Genomic DNA, 23707 nt, shown 5'->3' with positions numbered 1-23707 from the left:
GTAGGTGTCGCAAACTTACTCATAACAGAAGGTGAATCAAGTGCAGAGCTAGATGGCAGTTCCTTACCTCCCCTCGTAGTTGAGGGATAGATCTTGGTTTTTGGATCTCTCAAGTTCTTCATAGTGATAAGCAGATATAAATCCCAATTGACTCAAAGAATAGAGCTATGCTCCCCGGCAACGGCGCCAGAAATTAGTCTTGATAACCCACAAGTATAGGGGATCGCAACAGCTTTCGAGGGTAGAGTATTCAACCCAAATTTATTGATTTGACACAAGGGGAGCCAAAGAATATTCTCAAGTATTAGCAGCTAAGTTGTCAATTCAACCACACCTGGAAACTTAGTATCTGCAGCAAAGTGTTTAGTAGCAAAGTAATATGATAGTGGTGGTAGCGGCAACAAATGTAAAGACAGCAAAAGTAATGTTTTTGGTTTTTTGTAGTGATTGTAACAGTAGCAGCGGAAAACTAAATAAGCGAGAACCAGTATATGGAAAACTCGTAGGAACCGGATCAGTGATGGATAATTATGCCGGATGTGGTTCATCATGTAACAGTCATAACATAGGGTGACACAGAACTAGCTCCAATTCATCAATGTAATGTAGGCATGTATTCCGTATATATTCATACGTGCTTATGGAAAAGAACTTGCATGACATCTTTTGTCCTACCCGCCCGTGGCAGCGGGGTCCTATTGGAAACAAAGGGATATTAAGGCCTCCTTTTAATAGAGAACTGGAACAAAGCATTAGCACATAGTGAATACATGAACTCCTCAAACTATGGTCATCACCGGGAGTGGTCCCTATTATTGTCACTTCGGGGTTGCCGGATCATAACACATAGTAGGTGACTATAGACTTGCAAGATAGGATCAAGAACTCACATATATTCATGAAAACATAATAGGTTCAGATCTGAAATCATGGCACTCGGGCCCTAGTGACAAGCATTAAGCATAGCAAAGTCATAGCAACATCAATCTCAAAACATAATGGATACTAGGGATCAAACCCTAACAAAACTAACTCGATTACATGATAAATCTCATCCAACCCATCACCGTCCAGCAAGCCTATGATGGAATTACTCACGCACGGCGGTGAGCATCATGAAATTGGTGATGGAGGATGGTTGATGATGACGACTGAGGGAGTCCTGGATAAGGGGGTGTCCGGATGGCCGGACTATACCTTCGGCCGGACTCCTGGACTATGAAGATACAAGATTGAAGGCTTCGTCCCGTGTCTGGAAGGGACTTTCCTTGGCGTGGAAGGCAAGCTTGGCGATACGGATATGTAGATCTCCTACCATTGTAACCGACTCTGTGTAACCCTAGCCCTCTCCGGTGTCTATATAAACCGGGGAGTTTTAGTCCGTAGGACGAACAACAATCATACCATAGGCTAGCTTCTAGGGTTTAGCCTCTCTGATCTCGTGGTAGATCTACTCTTGTACTACCCATATCATCAATATTAATCAAGCAGGACGTAGGGTTTTACCTCCATCAAGAGGGCCCGAACCTGGGTAAAACATCGTGTCCCCTGCCTCCTGTTACCATCCGACCTAGACGCACAGTTCGGGACCCCCTACCCGAGATCCGCCGGTTTTGACACCGACATTGGTGCTTTCATTGAGAGTTCCTATGTGTCGTCGCTTTTAGGCCCGATGGCTTCTCCGATCATCAACAGCGATGCGATCCAGGGTGAGACTTTTCTCCCCGGACAGATCTTCGTATTCGGCGGCTTTGCACTGCGGGCCAATTCACTTGGTCATCTGGAGCAGATCGAAAGCTACGCCCCTGGCCATCAGGTCAGATTTGGAAGTTTGAACTACACGACCGACATCCGCGGAGACTTGATCTTCGACGGATTCGAGCCACAGCCGAGCGTGCCGCACTGTCACGATGGGCATGATTTAGCTCTGCCGCCGAACAGTGCCCTGGAGGCCGCACCTGTGTCCGCTCCGACCCCTAGCTCGGAGCCGATCACACCAACCGAGGATGGGTGGTTAGACACCGCCGGGGGGGCTGCAATTTCTACGGTGATCGAGCCGAACACCAGCCCTGTTCTCTGTGAAGCCCGTGACTCCAAGGAGCCGGACTCCTCTCCAGACTCCGAGCCCTCCGCTCCCCGATCGATCGAACCCGATTGGGCGCCGATCATGGAGTTCACCGCCGCGGACATCTTTCAGCACTCGCCCTTTGGCGATATTCTGAAGTCACTAAAGTCTCTCTCTTTGTCAGGAGAGCCCTGGCCGGACTATGGTCGGCAAGGTTGGGATGCGGATGATGAAGAAATTCAAAGCCCACCCACCACCCACTTCGTAGCCATTGTCGATGATTTAACCGACATGCTCGACTTCGACTCCGAATACATCGACGGTATGGACGCCGATGCAGGAGACGATCAAGAACCAGCGCCTATAGGGCACTGGAAAGCCACCTCGTCATATGATATATACATGGTGGACACCCCAAAAGAAGGCAATGGCGATGGAACAGCGGAGGATGACCCCTCCAAGAAGCGGCCTAAGCGCCGGCGTCAGCGGCGCCGCTCTAAATCCCGCCAAAACAAAAAAAGTGATTCCGGCACGGGGGGTAATAACACCCCGGACAGTGCCGAAGACAACCACCTCTAGCAAGATTCAGCATAGGAGGATAGAGAAGCCAGCCCTCATGAGAGAGCAGCAGACGGAGAGGTCGAGGACGATAATTACATGCCTCCCTCCGAAGACAAGGCAAGCCTCGACGACGACGAATTTGTCATGCCGGAGGATCCCGTCGAAAAAGAGCGTTTCAAACGCAGGCTTATGGCCAAGGCGAGCAGCCTCAAGAAAAAACAGCAACAGCTTAGAGCTGATCAAGATTTGCTAGCCGATAGATGGACTGAAGTCCTTGCGGCCGAAGAGTATGAACTCGAACGCCCCTCCAAGAGCTACCCAAAGCGCAGGTTGCTAGCCCAATTAGAGGAGGAAGCACTTAAACCTACATCACCAGCGCATGATGTGGCCGACTGGCCACCCCGTGGCCACGACAGAGAGGCCTTTCGGCCCTCCACTCAAGTCGCACCCCGGTGCCGCTCCAAAAATACCAAGGCATGGGAAAATGCGTCAGACCTGCGAGACATATTGGAGGACAAGGCAAGGCAAACAAGATCGAACTATGGATCACGTGGGTGCCCCACGGCACGAGACGGTACTCGTCATGCCGGATATAGTAAATTCGGCCGGGCCGAACACAGTAGACAAAGCTTGTTTGAGTTGTGTCGTGATATAGCCCAGTACAGAGGCGCCGCACACCCACTATGCTTCACAGATGAAGTAATGGATCATCAAATCCCCGAGGGTTTCAAACCCGTGAACATCGAATCATATGATGGCACAACAGATCCTGCGGTATGGATCAAGGACTATCTCCTTCATATCCACATGGCCCGCGGTGATGACTTACAGGCCATCAAATACCTCCCACTCAAGCTTAAAGGACCAGCTCGGCATTGGCTTAACAGCTTGCCAACAGAATCAATTGGTTGTTGGGAGGACCTGGAAGCCGCATTCCTCGACAATTTCCAGGGCACTTATGTGCGACCACCAGACGCCGATGACCTACGCCACATAATTCAGCAGCCAGAGGAATCAGCCAGACAATTCTGGACACGGTTCCTAACCAAGAAAAATCAAATCGTCGACTGTCCGGACGTAGAGGCCCTACAGCCTTCAAGCATAACATCCGCGATGAGTGGCTTGCACGGCACCTAGGACAGGAAAAGCCGGAATCTATGGCAGCCCTCACGACACTTATGACCCGCTTTTGCGCGGGAGAAGACAGCTGGCTAGCTCGCAGCAATAACATGACCAAGAGCCCTGGTAATTCGGATACCAAGGATAGCAGTGGCAGGTCGCGTCGCAACAAGCAAAAGCGCCGCATTAACGGCGACAATGCTGAGGATACGGCAGTTAATGCCGGATTCAGAGGCTCTAAACCCGGTCAGCGGAAAAAGCCACTCAAAAGAAATACTCCGGGCCCGTCCAGTTTGGACCGAATACTCGATCGCTCATGCCAGATACATGGCACCCCCGAAAAACTAGCCAATCACACCAACAGGGATAGTTGGGTGTTCAAGCAGGCAGGCAAGTTAAATGCCGAAAGCAGAGACAAGGAGCTGCATAGCGATGACGAGGAGGAGCCCCGGCCGCCGAACAACAGTGGAAAGAAAGGTTTGCCCCCACAAGTGCGGACGGTGAACATGATATATGCAACCCACGTCCCCAAGAGGGAGCGAAAGCATGTGCTAAGGGACGTATACGCGATGGAGCCAGTCGCCCCAAAGTTCAACCCATGGTCTTCCTGACCGATCACTTTTGATCGAAGGGACCACCCCACTAGTATCCGTCATGGCGGATTCGCCGCATTGGTTCTAGACCCAATTATTGACGGATTTCACCTCACTAGAGTCCTTATGGACAGCGGCAGTAGCCTGAACCTGCTTTATCAGGATACAGTGCGGAAAATGGGCATCGATCCCTCGAGGATTAAACCAACCAGAACGACCTTTAAAGGCGTCATACCAGGTGTAGAAGCCAACTGTACAGGCTCAGTTACACTTGAAGTGGTCTTCGGATCTCCGGATAATTTACGAAGCGAGGAGTTAATCTTTGACATAGTCCCGTTCCGCAGTGGCTATCACGCACTGCTCAGGCGAACCGCATTTGCCAGGTTCAATGCGGTGCCGCACTACGCATACCTCAAGCTCAAGATGCCAGGCCCTCGAGGCGTCATCACGGTCAATGGAAACACCGAACGCTCTCTCCGAACAGAGGAGAATATGGCGGCTATCGCAGCGGAAGTACAAAGCAGCCTCTCAAGGCAATTCTCCAGTCCGGCCATTAAACGTCCGGACACCGTCAAGCGCACCCGGAGTAACCTACAACAAGACCGCCTGGCACGTTCCGAGCAAGCGTAGCAATGCGGCCCCAACCCTAGCCCTCGCGAACTTGCGAAACCAGTGTCGCGCGTACATAACTATGCTCTGGAAATACCATGGGCACAGGGGGAGGGGCACCATCACGGCAAGCCCGAAACGCGGCTTAAACCGCACTAGGGGCTGTCGATTTCTTAAATTTTCTCTTATTTTCAGTACTCCATTCTTCGGAAGGCTTGTCCGGTAGTACAATTGCCACACAAACGATACAACCAGGGAAGGAGAAAGCTATGCCGCACTACGGAACTCTAAGGTGGTCTCTATAACAAGCAGTATACCTGTTTCGCATAACATTCTGCAGCTCGCCCCTGGAAAGGACATATTTGATAGTCCCATCTTTTGCTTATCGCACTATTTGTATCGTTCTGCTTTGATCGCAGCTTTTTTAAATAAATAATGCATAGCTTAATTCTATTACCGCATTACCTCTTTTTTACGAATATATGTTATTAATGACATGTTGCACCCGTACACTTTGGTATGGCCAATGCGCCAGGGGCTTAAGTGTTGGAAATATGCCCTAGAGGCAATAATAAAAGTATTATTATTATATTTCTTTGTTCATGATAATTGTCTTTATTCATGCTATAACTGTATTATCCGGAAATCGTAATACACGTGTGAATACATAGACCATAATATGTCCCTAGTAAGCCTCTAGTTGACTAGCTCGTTGATCAACAGATAGTCATGGTTTCCTGGCTATGGACATTGGATGTCATTGATAACGGGATCACATCATTAGGAGAATGATGTGATGGACAAGACCCATTCCTAAGCATAGCACAAGATCGTGTAGTTCGTTTGCTAGAGCTTTTCCAATGTCAAGTATCTTTTCCTTTCACCATGAGATCGTGTAACTCCCGGATACTGTAGGAGTGCTTTGGGTGTACCAAACGTCACAACGTAACTGGGTGACTATAAAGGTGCACTACAGGTATCTCCGAAAGTGTCTGTTGGGTTGACACGGATCAAGACTGGGATTTGTCACTCCGTATGACGGAGAGGTATCACTGGGCCCACTCGGTAATGCATCATCATAATGAGCTCAAAGTGACCAAGTGTCTGGTCACGGGATCATGCATTATGGTACGAGTAAAGTGACTTGCCGGTAATGAGATTGAACGAGGTATTGGGATACCAACGATCGAATCTCGGGCAAGTAACATACCGATTGACAAAGGGAATTGTATACGGGGTTGCTTAAATCCTCGACATCGTGGTTCATCCGATGAGATCATCGTGGAGTATGTGGGAGCCAACATGGGTATCCAGATCCCGCTGTTGGTTATTGACCGGATCGTCTCGGTCATGTCTACATATCTCCCGAACCCGTAGGGTCTACACACTTAAGGTTCGGTGGACGCTAGGGTTGTAGGGATTATGTATAGTGCAGTAACCAAATGTTGTTCGGGAGTCTGGATGAGATCCCGGACGTCACGAGGAGTTCCGGAATGGTCCGGAGGTAAAGATTTATATATGGGAAGTCTGTTTCGGCCATCGGGACAAGTTTCGGGGTCATCGGTATTGTACCGGGACCACCGGAAGGGTCCCGGGGGTCCACCGGGTGGGGCCCACCTGTCCCGGGGGGCCACATGGGCTGTAGGGGGTGCGCCTTGGCCTACATGGGCCAAGGGCACCAGCCCCAAGAGGCCCATGCGCCTAGGGTTTCAAGGGGGAAGAGTCCTAGGAGGGGAAGGCACCTCCTAGGTGCCTTGGGGGGGAGGGAAACCTCCCTTGGCCGCCGCCCCACCCTAGGAGATTGGATCTCCTAGGGCCGGCGCCCCCCCCCCCTTGGCCCTCCTATATATAGTGGGGAAGGAGGGCTTTTCTCCCACGCCTTTGGTTGCCTCCTTCTCCCTCTCCAACACCCCCTCCTCCTCCATAGCGCTTAGCGAAGCTCTGACGGAGTACTGCAGCTCCATCACCACCACGCCGTCGTGCTGCTGCTGGAGCCATCTTCCTCAACCTCTCTTTCCCTCTTGCTGGATCAAGAAGAAGGAGACGTTACGCTGACCGTACGTGTGTTGAACACGGAGGCACCGTCCGTTCGGCGCTAGAATCTCCGGTGATTTGGATCACGTCGAGTACACCTTCCTCATCCCCGTTCTTTGAACGCTTCCGTGCGTGATCTACAAAGGTATGTAGATGCAATCCAATCACTCGTTGCTAGATGAACTCCTAGATGGATCTTGGTGAAACCGTAGGAAAATTTTTGTTTTCTGCAACGTTCCCCATCGGTGGCATCATGAGCTAGGTCTATGCGTAGTTCTTATTGCGCGAGTAGAACACAATTGGTTGTGGGCGTTGATGTTGTCAACTTTCTTGCCGCTACTAGTCTTATCTTTCTTCAACGGTATTGTGGGATGAAGCAGCCCGGACCAACCTTACACATACGCTTACGTGAGACCGGTTCCACAGACTAACATGCACTAGTTGCATAAGGTGGCTGGCGGGTGTCTGTCTCTCCTACTTTAGTTGGAGCAGATTCGATGAAAAGGGTCCTTATGAAGGGTAAATAGAAGTTGACAAATCACATTGTGGCTTTCACGTAGGTAAGAAAACGTTCTTGCTAGAACCCTACTTCAGCCACGTAAAACTTGCAACAACAATTAGAGGACGTCTAACTTGTTTTTGCAGCAAGTGCTTTGTGATATGATATGGCCAAAGTTGTGATGAATGATGAATGATCTATATGTGATGTATGAGATGTTCATGCTATTGTAATAGGAATCACGACTTGCATGTCGATGAGTATGACAACCGGCAGGAGCCATAGGAGTTGTCTTTATTTTTGTATGACCTGTGTGTCATTGAGAAACGCCATGTAAATTACTTTACTTCATTGCTAAACGCGTTAGCCATAGTAGTAGAAGTAATAGTTGGCGAGCAACTTCATGGAGACACAATGATGGAGATCATGATGATGGAGATCATGGTGTCATGCCGGTGACAAGATGATCATGGAGCCCCAAGATGGAGATCAAAGGAGCTATGTGATATTGGCCATATCATGTCACTATTATAATTTGATTGCATTTGATGTTTATCATGTTTTACATCTTGTTTACTTAGAACGACGGTAGTAAATAAGATGATCCCTCATAACAATTTCAAGAAGTGTTCTCCCCTAACTGTGCACCGTTGCTAAAGTTCGTCATTTCGAAGCACCACGTGATGATCGGGTGTGATAGATCCTTACGTTCACATACAACGGGTGTAAGACAGTTTTACACATGCAAAACACTTAGGGTTAACTTGACGAGCCTAGCATGTACAGACATGGCCTCGGAACACAGAGACCGAAAGGTCGAACACGAGTCGTATGGAAGATACGATCAACATGAAGATGTTCACCGACGATGACTACTCCGTCTCACGTGATGATCGGACACGGCCTAGTCGACTCGGATCGTGTAACACTTAGATGACTAGAAGGATGTCTAATCTGAGTGGGAGTTCATTAATAATTTGATTAGATGAACTTAATTATCATGAACTTAGTCTAAATCCTTTGCAAATATGTCTTGTAGATCAAATGGCCAATGTAGTCCTCAACTTCAACGTGTTCCTAGAGAAAACCAAGCTGAAAGACGATGGCAACAACTATACGGACTGGGTCCGGAACCTGAGGATCATCCTCATAGCTGCCAAGAAAGATTGTGTCCTACAAGCACCGCTAGGTGATCCATCCGTCCCACAGAACCAAGACGTTATGAACGCTTGGCAGACACGTGCTGATGACTACTCCCTCGTTCAGTGCGGCATGCTTTACAGCTTAGAGCCGGGGATCCAAAAGCGTTTTGAGAGACACGGAGCATATGAGATGTTCGAAGAGCTGAAAATGGTTTTCCAAGCTCATGCCCGGGTCGAGAGATATGAAGTCTCCGACAAATTCTTCAGCTGTAAGATGGAAGAAAATAGTTCTGTCAGTGAGCACATACTCACTATGTCTGGGTTACATAACCGCTTGACTCGGCTGGGAGTTAATCTCCCGGATGATGTGGTCATTGACAGAATCCTCCAGTCGCTTCCACCAAGCTACAAGAGCATTGTGATGAACTTCAATATGCAGGGGATGGAAAAGACCATTCCTGAGGTATGTGCAATGCTGAAATCAGCAGAGGTAGAAGTCAAGAAAGAACATCAAGTGTTGATGGTCAATAAAACCACTAAGTTCAAGAAGGGCAAGGGTAAAAAGAACTTCAAGAAGGACGGCAAGGAAGTTGCTGCGCCCGGCAAGCAAACTACCGGGAAGAAGTCAAAGAAAGGACACAAGCCTGAGACGGAGTGCTTTTATTGCAAAGGGAAGGGTCACTGGAAGCGGAACTGCCCCAAATACTTAGCAGACAAGAAGGCCGGCAACACCAAAGGTATATTTGATATACATGTAATTGATGTGTACCTTACCAGTACTCGTAGTAACTCCTGGGTATTTGATACCGGTGCCATTGCTCATATTTGTAACTCACAGCAGGAGCTGCGGAATAAACGGAGACTGGCGAAGGACGAGGTGACGATGCGCGTCGGGAATGGTTCCAAGGTCGATGTGATCGCCGTCGGCACGCTACCTCTACATTTACCTACGGGATTAGTTATAAACCTCAATAATTGTTATTTGGTGCCAAGTTTGAGCATGAACATTGTATCAGGGTCTCGTTTAATACGAGATGGCTACTCATTTAAATCCGAGAATAATGGTTGTTCTATTTATATGAGAGATATGTTTTATGGTCATGCTCCGATGGTCAATGGTTTGTTCTTAATGAATCAGAACGTAATATTACACATATTCATAGTGTGAATACCAAAAGATGTAAGGTTGATAATGATAGTCCCACATACTTGTGGCACTGCCGCCTTGGTCACATAGGTGTCAAACGCATGAAGAAGCTCCATGCTGATGGACTTTTAGAGTCTCTTGATTATGAATCATTTGACACGTGCGAACCATGCCTCATGGGTAAAATGACCAAGACTCCGTTCTCAGGAACAATGGAGCGAGCAACCAACTTATTGGAAATCATACATACTGATGTGTGCGGTCCAATGAGTGTTGAGGCTCGCGGTGGCTATCGTTATGTTCTCACCCTCACTGATGACTTGAGTAGATATGGGTATATCTACTTAATGAAACACAAGTCTGAAACCTTTGAAAAGTTCAAGGAATTTCAGAGTGAGGTTGAGAATCAACGTGACAGGAAAATCAAGTTTCTACGATCAGATCGTGGAGGAGAATACTTGAGTCACGAATTTGGCACACACTTAAGAAAATGTGGAATCGTTTCACAACTCACGCCGCCTGGAACACCTCAGCGTAACGGTGTGTCCGAACGTCGTAATCGCACTCTATTGGATATGGTGCGGTCTATGATGTCTCTTACCGATTTACCGCTATCATTTTGGGGATACGCTCTAGAGACAGCTACATTCACTTTAAATAGGGCTCCGTCTAAATCCGTTGAGACGACACCGTATGAATTATGGTTTGGCAAGAAACCTAAGCTATCGTTTCTAAAATTTTGGGGATGCGATGCTTATGTCAAGAAACTTCAACCTGAGAAGCTCGAACCCAAGTCGGAAAAATGCGTCTTCATAGGATACCCTAAGGAAACCATTGGGTATACCTTCAACCTAAGATCCGAAGGCAAGATCTTTGTTGCCAAGAACGGACTCTTTCTGGAGAAAGAGTTTCTCTCGAAAGAAGTAAGTGGGAGGAAAGTGGAACTTGATGAAGTATTACCTCTTGAACCGGAGAGTAGCGCAGCTCAAGAAAATGTTTCTGTGGTGCCTCCGCCGGTTGGAGGGGAGGTTAATGATGATGATCATGAAACTTCAGATCAAGTTACTACTGAACTTCGTAGGTCCACAAGGACACGTTCTGCACCAGAGTGGTACGGCAACCCTGTCCTGGAAATCATGTTGTTAGACAACGGTGAACCTTCGAGCTATGAAGAAGCGATGGCGGGCCCAGATTCCAACAAATGGCTTGAAGCCATGAAATCCGAGATAGGATCCATGTATGAAAACAAAGTGTGGACTTTGACAGACTTGCCCGATGATCGGCGAGCGATAGAAAACAAATGGATCTTTAAAAAGAAGACGGACGCGGATGGTAATGTTACCATCTATAAAGCTCGACTTGTCGCTAAGGGTTATCGGCAAGTTCAAGGGGTTGACTACGATGAGACGTTCTCTCCCGTAGCGAAGCTAAAGTCCGTCCGAATCATGTTAGCAATTGCGGCATACTATGATTATGAGATATGGCAAATGGACGTCAAAACGGCATTCCTTAACGGTTATCTTAAGGAAGAACTGTATATGATGCAGCCGGAAGGTTTTGTCGACCCTAAGAATGCTAACAAGGTATGCAAGCTCCAGCGATCCATTTATGGGCTGGTGCAAGCATCTCGGAGTTGGAACATTCGCTTTGATGAGATGATCAAAGCGTTTGGGTTTATGCAGACTTATGGAGAAGCCTGCGTTTACAAGAAAGTGAGTGGGAGCTCTGTAGCATTTCTCATATTATATGTAGATGACATACTTTTGATGGGAAATGATATAGAACTCTTGGACAGCATTAAGGCCTACTTGAATAAGAGTTTTTCAATGAAGGACCTTGGAGAAGCTGCTTATATATTGGGCATCAAGATCTATAGGGATAGATCGAGACGCCTCATAGGTCTTTCACAAAGCACATACCTTGATAAGATTTTGAAGAAGTTCAAAATGGATCAGTCCAAGAAAGGGTTCTTGCCTGTTTTGCAAGGTGTGAGATTGAGCTCGGCTCAATGCCCGACCACGGCAAAAGATAAAGAAGAGATGAGTGTCATCCCCTATGCTTCAGCCATAGGATCTATTATGTATGCCATGCTGTGTACCAGACCTGATGTAAACCTTGCCGTAAGTTTGGTAGGAAGGTACCAAAGTAATCCTGGCAAGGAACACTGGACAGCGGTCAAGAATATCCTGAAGTACCTGAAAAGGACAAAGGAAATGTTTCTCGTTTATGGAGGTGACGAAGAGCTCGTCTTAAAGGGTTACGTCGACGCTAGCTTCGACACAGATCTGGATGACTCTAAGTCACAAACCGGATACGTGTATATGTTGAATGGTGGAGCAGTAAGCTGGTGCAGTTGCAAGCAGAGCATCGTGGCGGGATCTACATGTGAAGCGGAGTACATGGCAGCCTCGGAGGCCGCGCATGAAGCAATTTGGGTGAAGGAGTTCATCACCGACCTAGGAGTCATACCCAATGCGTCGGGGCCGATCAAACTCTTCTGTGACAACACTGGAGCTATTGCACTCGCAAAGGAGCCCAGGTTTCACAAGAAGACCAGGCACATCAAGCGTCGCTTCAACTCCATTCGTGAAAATGTTCAAGATGGAGACATAGAAATTTACAAAGTGCATACGGATCTGAATGTCGCAGATCCGTTGACTAAACCTCTCTCGCAAGCAAAACATGATCAACACCAGAACTCTATGGGTGTTCGATTCATCACAATGTAACTAGATTATTGACTCTAGTGCAAGTGGGAGACTGTTGGAAATATGCCCTAGAGGCAATAATAAAAGTATTATTATTATATTTCTTTGTTCATGATAATTGTCTTTATTCATGCTATAACTGTATTATCCGGAAATCGTAATACACGTGTGAATACATAGACCATGATATGTCCCTAGTAAGCCTCTAGTTGACTAGCTCGTTGATCAACAGATAGTCATGGTTTCCTGGCTATGGACATTGGATGTCATTGATAACGGGATCACATCATTAGGAGAATGATGTGATGGACAAGACCCATTCCTAAGCATAGCACAAGATCATGTAGTTCGTTTGCTAGAGCTTTTCCAATGTCAAGTATCTTTTCCTTTGACCATGAGATCGTGTAACTCCCGGATACCGTAGGAGTGCTTTGGGTGTACCAAGCGTCACAACGTAACTGGGTGACTATAAAGGTGCACTACAGGTATCTCCGAAAGTGTCTGTTGGGTTGACACGGATCAAGACTGGGATTTGTCACTCTGTATGACGGAGAGGTATCACTGGGCCCACTCAGTAATGCATCATCATAATGAGCTCAAAGTGACCAAGTGTCTGGTCACGGGATCATGCATTATGGTACGAGTAAAGTGACTTGCCGGTAACGAGATTGAACGAGGTATTGGGATACCGACGATCGAATCTCGGGCAAGTAACATACCGATTGACAAAGGGAATTGTATACGGGGTTGCTTAAATCCTCGACATCGTGGTTCATCCGATGAGATCATCGTGGAGTATGTGGGAGCCAACATGGGTATCCAGATCCCGCTGTTGGTTATTGACCGGAGAGTCGTCTCGGTCATGTCTACATATCTCCCGAACCCGTAGGGTCTACACACTTAAGGTTCGGTGACGCTAGGGTTGTAGGGATATGTATATGCAGTAAACCAAATGTTGTTCGGAGTCCCGGATGAGATCCCGGACGTCACGAGGAGTTCCGGAATGGTCCGGAGGTAAAGATTTATATATGGGAAGTCCTGTTTCGGCCATCGGGACAAGTTTCGGGGTCATCGGTATTGTACCGGGACCACCGGAAGGGTCCCGGGGGTCCACCGGGTGGGGCCACCTGTCCCGGGGGGCCACATGGGCTGTAGGGGGTGCGCCTTGGCCTACATGGGCCAAGGGCACCAGCCCCAAGAGGCCCATGCACCTAGGGTTTCAAGGGGGAAGAGTCCTAGGAGGGGAAGGCACCTCCTAGGTGCCTTGGGGGGGAGGGAAACCTCCCTTGGCCGCCGCCCCACCCTAGGAGATTGGATCTCCTAGGGCCGGCGCCCCCCCCCCTTGGCCCTCCTATATATAGTGGGGAAGGAGGGCTTTTCTCCCACGCCTTTGGTTGCCTCCTTCTCCCTCTCCAACACCCCCTCCTCCTCCATAGCGCTTAGCGAAGCTCTGACGGAGTACTACAGCTCCATCACCACCACGCCGTCGTGCTGCTGCTGGAGCCATCTTCCTCAACCTCTCTTTCCCTCTTGCTGGATCAAGAAGAAGAAGACGTTACGCTGACCGTACGTGTGTTGAACATGGAGGCGCCGTCCGTTCGGAGCTAGAATCTCCGGTGATTTGGATCATGTCGAGTACGCCTTCCTCATCCCCGTTCTTTGAACGCTTCCGCGCGTGATCTACAAAGGTATGTAGATGCAATCCAATCACTCGTTGCTAGATGAACTCCTAGATGGATCTTGGTGAAACCGTAGGAAATTTTTTGTTTTCTGCAACGTTCCCCATCATTAAGTACCTCACAACATGGTGTGAGAAGTCCGAACACTTTCACAAGTGCGGCACCCCGAACTTATAGTATTATATGCATCGGCTCTGAATCATGTCTTGGGTCAATAGTTGGGTTTGCCCGGCTCCTATGTTTTGGTACCTTACGTTCCGTTATATCGTCTAAGGTAGCACTAGGAGAACTACTATGATTGTGCCCCAGTTGAGCTGGGCTAAGCACCTCAGTAGAGAAAGCTAAAACTGACTGTCATGATGAGGCGAGAGCTGGTCGCTGTTCGAGAGGTTTTCGAGTCCCTAAAGACTTATGCCGCTTAGAGCAAGGAGTTGGCTTTGTCCGGCCTAGGCGTGGATAGAGCCCCGAACTCGATCTTCCGAACACTAGGGGCTTCGCCAAAATTTAAAATTATAGAATTCTATGGCTAAGTGAGAGTGTTCAAGCATTATAGTCCGATTGTCTTGTTCGTTGTGTTGAGCGCCTCCCTCGAAGGACCCAAGAATGGGAAAAAGAGCGCTCATGTTTATCCCGAACACCCCAGCACTCGTGCCATGGGGGCAGAAGCCAACGACTCGCCATCTCTCAAATTTGATAAATGGCCGCACAGAAGGTAATATTTTAAATTCAAAAAGCATTTCTTAGCGCACATGAACAAGTTTTCAGCGCACAGGACAAAACGAGCGAGTTCACTGAAAAATTACATTCGTAGAACATTCATCCGCCACAAGGCGGGCACCCTTCAGAACGCCCTCATAATACATCTCGGGCTTGCGATGCTCCTTGCCCGGCGGTGGCCCGTCCTTCACAAGCTTCTCAGCATCCAGCTTGCCCCAGTGCACCTTCGCATGGGCAAGCGCCCTACGGGCACCCTCGATGCATACGGAGCGCTTGATGACTTTGAGCCTTGGACAGGCCTCCACCAGCAGCCTCACTAGCCCGAAGTAGCTCCCAGGCATGGCCTCTCTAGGCCACAGCCGGACTATGAGGCCCTTCATGGCCTGTTCGGCCACCTTATGGAGCTCGACCAGCTGTTTCAGCTAGTCTCTTAAGGGCACCGGGTGTTCGGCCTCAGCATACTAAGACCAGAACACCTTCTCCGTCGAGCTTCCCTCCTTGGCTCGGTAGAAGGCGGCGGCATCCGACACGCTACGGGGCAAGTCTGCGAATGCTCCTGGAGAGCTCTGGATTCGGGTAAGTGACAAGTAATTCACTTTTACGTGCTTGCTTTGCATAAAGAATGCCTTACCCGCCGCTATCTTTTTTATTGCCTCAACCTCCTGGAGGGCCTTCTGGGCTTCGGCCTTGGCAGACTTGGCATCTTCAATGGCCGCCGCGAGCTCAGACTCTCGCGTCTTCGAGTCAAGCTCCAAACTCTCATGTTTTTTCATGAGAGCCTAGAGCTCTTGCCGTACCTAGCCAACCTGCGTCTCATGCTTCTCCCGCTCGGTGCACTCTGTGGCTGCCCTCTTTTCGGCCTCGGACAGCGCTTGCTTAAGGGTCGCCACCTCAGTTGTGGCCCCTACAATGGCCGCGTTAATCCTGTCACTTTTTGCAATTGCACCTTTCACATATTTCAATAAGGTATTTCTTACCTTCCTTCTCCTTGAGCTGCTGCTTGGCTAGGCCGAGCTCTTGCTCGGACCGCTCGAGGTTCTGCTTCAACGTATCCACCTCCGCGGTCAGTGCGGCAGAGGCCAGTAGCGAAGCCTGCATACGCATATTGACTTGATTATGTTAGACTCCTGCGATTATTAGATCCTCTATTCGGCTTTTCTTTCCGAACGCCGAACAGAGCATCAGGGGCTACTGTCTATGCGGTAATATTTTTACCTATTCTTTACTTACCTCAAAGCCTGTTAGAAGGCTGACACAGGCTTCAATCAGTCCGCTCTTGGCGGACTAAACCTTCTGGATCACCGCACTCATAATAGTGCGGTGCTTCTCGTTGATGGAGGCACCGTTAAGCATCTCCAGCAAATTGTCCGGTGCCTCCGGTTGGACGAAGGTCACCGGCTCGGTAGGCTTGCTCCTCTTGGAAGGAGGCTGCCTACCGGAGTCTGGAACCATTGAAGGTTCCGGCGCGGTGTCCAGCTCAAGGCCGGACTTGGAGCCCTTGGGGGTTCTATCCCCTTTACGCCTGGAGTCCGGGAGGTTGCCTCGCGGCGCCTCCAGCACCACCTCCTCCTGGCTTGGAACCTGTTGGGACGCCACCTCGGCGCCGTCCGTAGGGTGGGGGAGGAAGCCGTCGGAAGTGAATTCACATCCGACGAGTCCAGGGAGCCGCTCGACGACTCGTCGAGCCCGGCCTTGGGCGAACTGCACAATCATGTTCAACGTAAGGAAAAGTTGTGCAATGGGGGAATACGATGAATCACTCTGGTATCCGGATACTTACGATTTCGCCAAGGGCTTGGCCCTATGCGGACACTCCTCTTCGCCGTCGTCGGCGTTGGTGGAGTAGTCCGGAGGAGGGGTCTTTCCCCTCTTGGACCCTTCGGCCTCCCCGGTTGGGGCAGCCTTCCTTTTCTTCCCTCCCCCCGCTGGGGGGGGACAGGTCTCTTCTTCCTCCTCCTCGTCTTCAGGGGAGGAGCGCGCCTTGGAGTCGTCGGATGGTGAATCCGACACCTCCTGGCGCCGAGCACTCTTTCGAGTCCCCGTGGCCTTCTTCTCCGGCACCACATAAGGTGCCGGAACCAGCAGCTTCGCCAAGCGAGCGTCCGCTGGGCCTTCGGGCAAAGGAGCCAGACAGTTGATCTGTCCGGACGTCTCCTGCCAATCCTGTCAAAGGTAAGGGAACTTAGATCCGGTATGGAGTCAAACTATGAAAAACTAATACCCTGTAAAAGGTGAAAACAGCTTACCGCACGAGCGTGACGCTGTGTGCTGAATCCGTGATCCTCGGTAGCGGATGCGGGGGCCTCGGAACCCTTGAAAAGCACCTTCTAGGCATCTTCGTACGTCGTGTCGAAGAGCCTGCTCAGAGTTTGGTGCCACGCCGGGTCGAACTCCCACAGGTTGAAAGCCCGTTGTTGACACGGGAGGATCCGACGGATGAGCATAACCTGGACTACGTTGACAAGTTTGAGATTCCTATCCACCAGGGTTTGGACGCATGTTTGGAGTCCGGTCAGCTCTCCTTTTTTACCCCACGATAGGCCCGTCGCTTTCCAGGAGGCGAGCCACGTAGGGGGTCTGGATCGGAACTCGGGGGCTGCGACCCATTCAGGGTCGCGCGGCTCGGTGATGTAAAACCACCCCGACTGCCACCCCTTTAGGGACTCCACGAAGGAGCCCTCGAACCATAGGACGTTGGGCATCTTGCCCACCATGGCGCCTCCGCACTCCGCTTGGGTGCCGCGCACCACCTTCGGCTTGACATTGAAAGTCTTGAGCCATAGGCCGAAATGGGGGCGGATGCGGAAGAAAGCCTCACACACGATGATAAACGCCGAGATGTTGAGGACAAAATTCGGGGCCAGATCGTGGAAATCCAGGCCATAGTAGAACATGAGCCCCCGGACAAATGGGTGGAGAGGGAAGCCCAGTCCACGGAGGAAATGGGGGAGGAACACCACCCTCTCATGGGGCCTAGGGGTGGGGATGAGCTGCCCCTCTTCGGGAAGCCGGTGCGCAATGTTGTTAGACAAGTATCCGGCCTTCCTCGGTCTTTTGATGTGTCCCTCTATGACGGAGGAGACCATCCACTTGCCTCCCGCTCCGGACATGGCTGGAGAAGGTTGAGGTGGGGTGTGCGGACTTGGGCGCCAGAGCTCGAGTGCGCGGAAATGGATAGGCAAAGGAGGAAGAAGGCGTGGATGAAAAGGTGGATCCTTATCCCCTTATATGGGCAGACGCGACTATGCGCCCCCACCAGCCTGGTAAAACTCGCTTATCTCCCAAGCGCCGCAGTCAATGGTGTGGTTGGGTTACCCACACCCGTATTGATGAGAATCCCGGAATAAAGGGACACGATCTCTGCTTTAACAAGACGTGCCAAGGAAACCACCTCGCTAAACGCGCTGAGGTGGGACAGTAAAACGATTCGAATAAAGACTTGGCCGTGGTGTGATGTCACGCTATGGAATACGTCAGCAGATTAGATTTGTGTAAATGTTATTCTCTCTATGGCAATATGTGGAAACTTATTTTGTAGAGTCGGACACTACCCTTGTGTTCAAAATCTTCTATGAAGTACTTGGAGGAGGAACCCGCCTTGCAATGCCGAAGACAATCTGCGCGCCGGATTCGTCGTCATTGAAGCCTAGTTCAGGGGCTACTGAGGGAGTCCTGGATTAGGGGGTGTCCGGATGGCCGGACTATACCTTCGGCCGGACTCCTGGACTATGAAGATACAAGATTTAAGACTTCGTCCCGTGTCCAGAAGGGACTTTCCTTGGCGTGGAAGGCAAGCTTTGCGATACGGATATGTAGATCTCCTACCATTGTAACCGACTCTGTGTAACCCTAGCCCTCTCCGGTGTCTATATAAACCGGGGAGTTTTAGTCCGTAGGACGAACAACAATCATACCATAGGCTAGCTTCTAGGGTTTAGCCTCTCTGATCTCGTGGTAGATCTACTCTTGTACTACCCATATCATCAATATTAATCAAGCAGGACGTAGGGTTTTACCTCCATCAAGAGGGCCCGAACCTAGGTAAAACATCATGTCCCCTGCCTCCTGTTACCATCCGACCTAGACGCACAGTTCTGGAACCCCTACCCGAGATCCGCCGGTTTTGACACCGATAACGACGGCGACGAATCCCCCTCTCCGGAGCCCCGAACGGATTCCAAATCAGCCCTCCCGAGAGGTTTTAGGGCTTGGCAGCGGCTCCGTATCGTAAAACACGATGATTTCTTCTCCTTGATTTTTTTCTCTCCGAAAGCAAATATATAGAGTTGGAGTTGGCGTCGAAGGGCATCCAGGGGGCCCATGAGGTAGGGGGGCGCGCCCTAGGGGGGCGCACCCCCACCCTCATGGACAGGGTGTGGGCCCCCTGGTCTTCATCTTTGGCAAGGATTTTTTATTATTTTTTTCTAAGATGTTCCGTGGAGTTTCAGGTCATTCCGAGAATATTTGTTTTCTGCACATAAAACAACACCATGGCAATTCTGCTGAAAACAGCGTCAGTACGGGTTAGTTCCATTCAAATCATACAAGCTAGAGTCCAAAATAAGGGCAAAAGTGTTTGGAAAAGTAGATACGATGGAGTCGTATCAGGCCGCCAGGGCGAGGGGCCGCTTGGACGACAGCTTCGTCTCCTTGTTCGACGAGGTCCTCATCGGTTTCCTCGACAAGTTCACCATCGTCAAGAAGCTTGCGGACGACTTTGACGTAAGCCTCCAACCGACGCGCCCAGGCTCTGCGATGCCCTCCACCCTCAACGGCCACTATGGTGACAACCTCTTCGATGCACTGGTGGCCCTGCGACTGCCCGCCGTCGCGCCGGAGAATGTCCACCTCGAGGTCGTGCTCGCCGCGCAGCGCCTGGCGCAGCAAGACACCATCGACATAATCACCCACGTCTATGCGCAAATCGTCCACAAGGACTACTACATGCAAGAGGAGGATGATAGGACGCTGGCCTTCTTGGACCACAAGGCAACCTTGGACGGCACTGTTCAGAAGTACGTTGAGCTCGCCGCCAATGCCGCTGCTCCTCACACGTCGGTTGGTGACCCGGTGCACTAGGGCGTGAGGATGTCGTTGATGGATCCGTATGTATTTTTATCTTTCCGTCAAATCCATGTAGTAGTATATGATACTACAGTAATTATCTTACCTTTCGCATCAACTTCATAATTTTCCTACGTACTCCATGCATGAACGGCGCCAGAACCAAACTTCTCATTACTCTAGGCAAAATTGTTATTTTCTATCTATCGGTCGCGCCATGGAGCATAACCAAATTTTACAAGTTACGAGTTCAAAAGGAAAAGCCTGCCGTGTTCGCGTCGCACCCCCACACGGTTGGTCCGGCACGCCGCTCAAGTGGGAATGCGTGCGGTGTTGCATTTTCACTTACAAGTGGGACCGCAGTTGAGCAAACCGACTATCGGCAAACCCCCACCCCGCCCACCGCGCGATGGCTGAGAAAATAGGATGGAGAAGAGATGGTTGTAGCATAAACTCCATGAAAATTGGTGTCGAATGGGACTCGTGTGGGTGGCGTGTGCCGTACTGCTAGACGTGAATGCTAGTTATGGCCCATGCCACCCCACTATATTGAGCCTATATCGAGGTACATGGAACAAATTTCCTGCAGTCCGTGCTCAGCCCTCCTCTATCTCTCTTCTCAGCCAGCCAGCGGACGCGTGGAGCCCATCATCTGTTTGCTCACATGCGGCCCCACATGTCAGTGAAAACGCAAGAGGACCCGCTGAAACTGCACTGTTGGGGAACATAGTAATTTCAAAATTTTCCTACGCACACGCAAGATCATGGTGATGCATACCAACGAGAGGGGAGAGTGTTGTCCACGTACCCTCGTAGACCGAAAGCGGAAGCGTTAGCACAACGCGGTTGATGTAGTCGTACGTCTTCACGATCCGACCGATCCAAGTACCGAACGCACGGCACCTCCGAGTTCAGCACATGTTCAGCTCGATGACGTCCCGCGAACTCTGATCCAGCAGAGCTTCATGGGAGAGTTCCATCAGCATGACGGCGTGATGATGGTGATGATGTTGCTACCGACACAGGGCTTCACCTAAGCACCGTTACGATATGATCGAGGTGGAATATGGTGGAGGGGGCACCACACATGGTTGGGAGAGATCAACTGATCAACTTGTGTGTCTGGAGGTGCCCCCTGCCCCTGTATATAAAGGAGCAAGGGGGGAGGCCGGCCGGCCTTCTATGGGCGCGCCAGGAGGAGGAGTCATCCTCCTAGTAGGAGTAGGACTCCCCTTTCCTACTCCTACTAGGAGGAGGAAAGGAAGGAGAAGGAGGAAAAGGAAGAAAGGGGGGCCGGACCCCTAGTCCAATTCGGTTTGGGCTAGGGGGGGCGCGCGCCCTGCCTCCTCTCTTCCACCACTTGGCCCATGAGGCCCATTACTTATTCTTCGTATTCCCGTAACTCCCCGGTACCCCCGAAAATACCCGAATCACTCGGAACCTTTCCGATGTCCGAATATAGTCGTCCAATATATCGATCTTTACGTCTCAACCATTTCGAGACTCCTCGTCATGTCCCCGGTCTCATCCGGGACTCCGAACTACCTTCGGTACATCAAATCACATAAACTCATAATACAATCGTCACCGAAACTTTAAGCGTGCGGACCCTATGGGTTCGAGAACTATGTAGACATGACCGAGACATGTCTCCGGTCAATAACCAATAGCGGAACCTGGATGCTCATATTGGCTCCCACATATTCTACGAAGATCTTTAAAGGTCAGGCCGCATAACAACATACGTTGTTCCCTTTGTCATCGGTATGTTACTTGCCCGAGATTCGATCGTCGGTATCTCAATACCTAATTCAATCTCGTTACCGGCAAGTCTCTTTACTCATTCCGTAATACATCATCCCGCAACTAACTCATTAGTTGCAATGCTTGCAAGGCTTAAGTGATGTGCATTACCGAGAGGGCCCAGAGATACCTCTCCGACAATCGGAGTGACAAATCCTAATCTTGAAATACGCCAACCCAACAAGTACCTTCGGAGACACCTGTAGAGCACCTTTATAATCACCCAGTTACGTTGTGACGTTTGGTAGCACACAAAGTGTTCCTCTGGTAAACGGGAGTTGCATAATCTCATAGTCATAGGAACATGTATAAGTTATGAAGAAAGCAATAGCAACAAACTAAACGATCAAGTGCTATGCTAACGGAATGGGTCAAGTCAATCACATCATTCTCCTAATGATGTGATCCCGTTAATCAAATGACAACTCATGTCTATGGTTAGGAAACATAACCATTTTTTATCAACGAGCTAGTCAAGTAGAGGCATACTAGTGACACTCTGTTTGTCTATGTATTCACACATGTATTATGTTTCCGGTTAATACAATTCTAGCATGAATAATAAACATTTATCATGATATAAGGAAATAAATAATAACTTTATTATTGCCTCTAGGGCATATTTCCTTCATGCACATCTTTCACCTCGACGTGCTGGTGATGAAAAACAAATCCAATAAAGATCTTCGGTGGCCGCTTTTGGAGTTACTCAAGAGTAGTAAGATTCTATTTATAGTTTAACCCAAGATGCACATCTCGTGGCTTCAACTACCACTCTATTTTCTTTCATGACACGACCTGGATGTTGGATGTCCCACGTGTCAGCAATGCCATTTAATGTCACTGGATTATTTCAGGGTTAGCTGTCGATTGTGGATGTATTAAAGATTTTTCAGCTAAGGCATTCTAATGTTGTTGCACAGCCAGTATACCAACGATGAAACTTGTTACTACCTTCAGATTTTTGCACTGTTAATGCTTATAGATTACATACCTCACTTTCATGAGATAAGTTAATTTTTTTGTACAGTGTCACCAAAATGCTAAGGCGCTGATGTCATTTTATTTTGGTTAAACTGCACAGACAATTATGAAGACAAGAGGAAAGGTCAAGAGTGGGCACCTCCTCCTCCGGTTGTTCTCTTGATTCGTTTGATCAAGTTTTTATGTTTGATTGATTATCAAGATTGGGATAGCAATTTTTAAGGTCCCCCCGAGTTCGAAATGATATTTACCTTGGAGGTACATGGTTTGCAATTTTTTTATACTGTCATTAGTTAATAATGCTAGTTAACTTCAGACTTTTGTATTTGGTTTAATGCTCATGCACAGCTAGTATACCAATGCTGAAACTTGTTACCTTTACATTTTGTATTGTTAATTCTTATAGAAACATTCCAGTGCTAGAGTTTATTGAAATCTGTTCAGTAAAACCATTGTACTGTACCCTGCAATAAACTAACTACTCTACTATTGCACTAGCCACTGGATTAGTGTATATTTGTAGTATTCGAATGGTGTTGCATTAGAGTATGGACATAAATAAAGTGTGGCAAGCTTTCCCAGATATGTGCTCAAGAAAACTACTACCTGTTTTTCTAAATACTAGACATTTGGGTACTTTAAATTGAACTGCGAAAATGTCATATATTAAGGAACAAAGGGCGTAGAGTTCACTCAAATTATCCCGGTAAAGCTAGTCACACCTTTGTTAAAATTAATGTTCATTATGTTATCGGAGGAGGTCTGTATGTTTGTCTCTAATGCATGTCGACTACATACCTGACATTATGATGTAATGTTAAGTCATTTCCTTTTGTACAGTGTCACTGAATTGTCAAGGCGGTGATGGCATTTTATTTTAGTAGAACTGCACAAAATTTGCTTAAAAGAAGAGGAAAGGTCAGGAATGGCTCAGTTTTTCAGAAAAAACTATGTATGCCTTCCTGACATCAGCTGTTGTTGCT

Source organism: Triticum urartu, chromosome 7 (genome assembly GCF_003073215.2).
Source record: "Triticum urartu cultivar G1812 chromosome 7, Tu2.1, whole genome shotgun sequence".
NCBI classification, from domain to species: domain Eukaryota; kingdom Viridiplantae; phylum Streptophyta; class Magnoliopsida; order Poales; family Poaceae; genus Triticum; species Triticum urartu.
Note: the sequence above shows the minus strand (reverse complement) of the source record.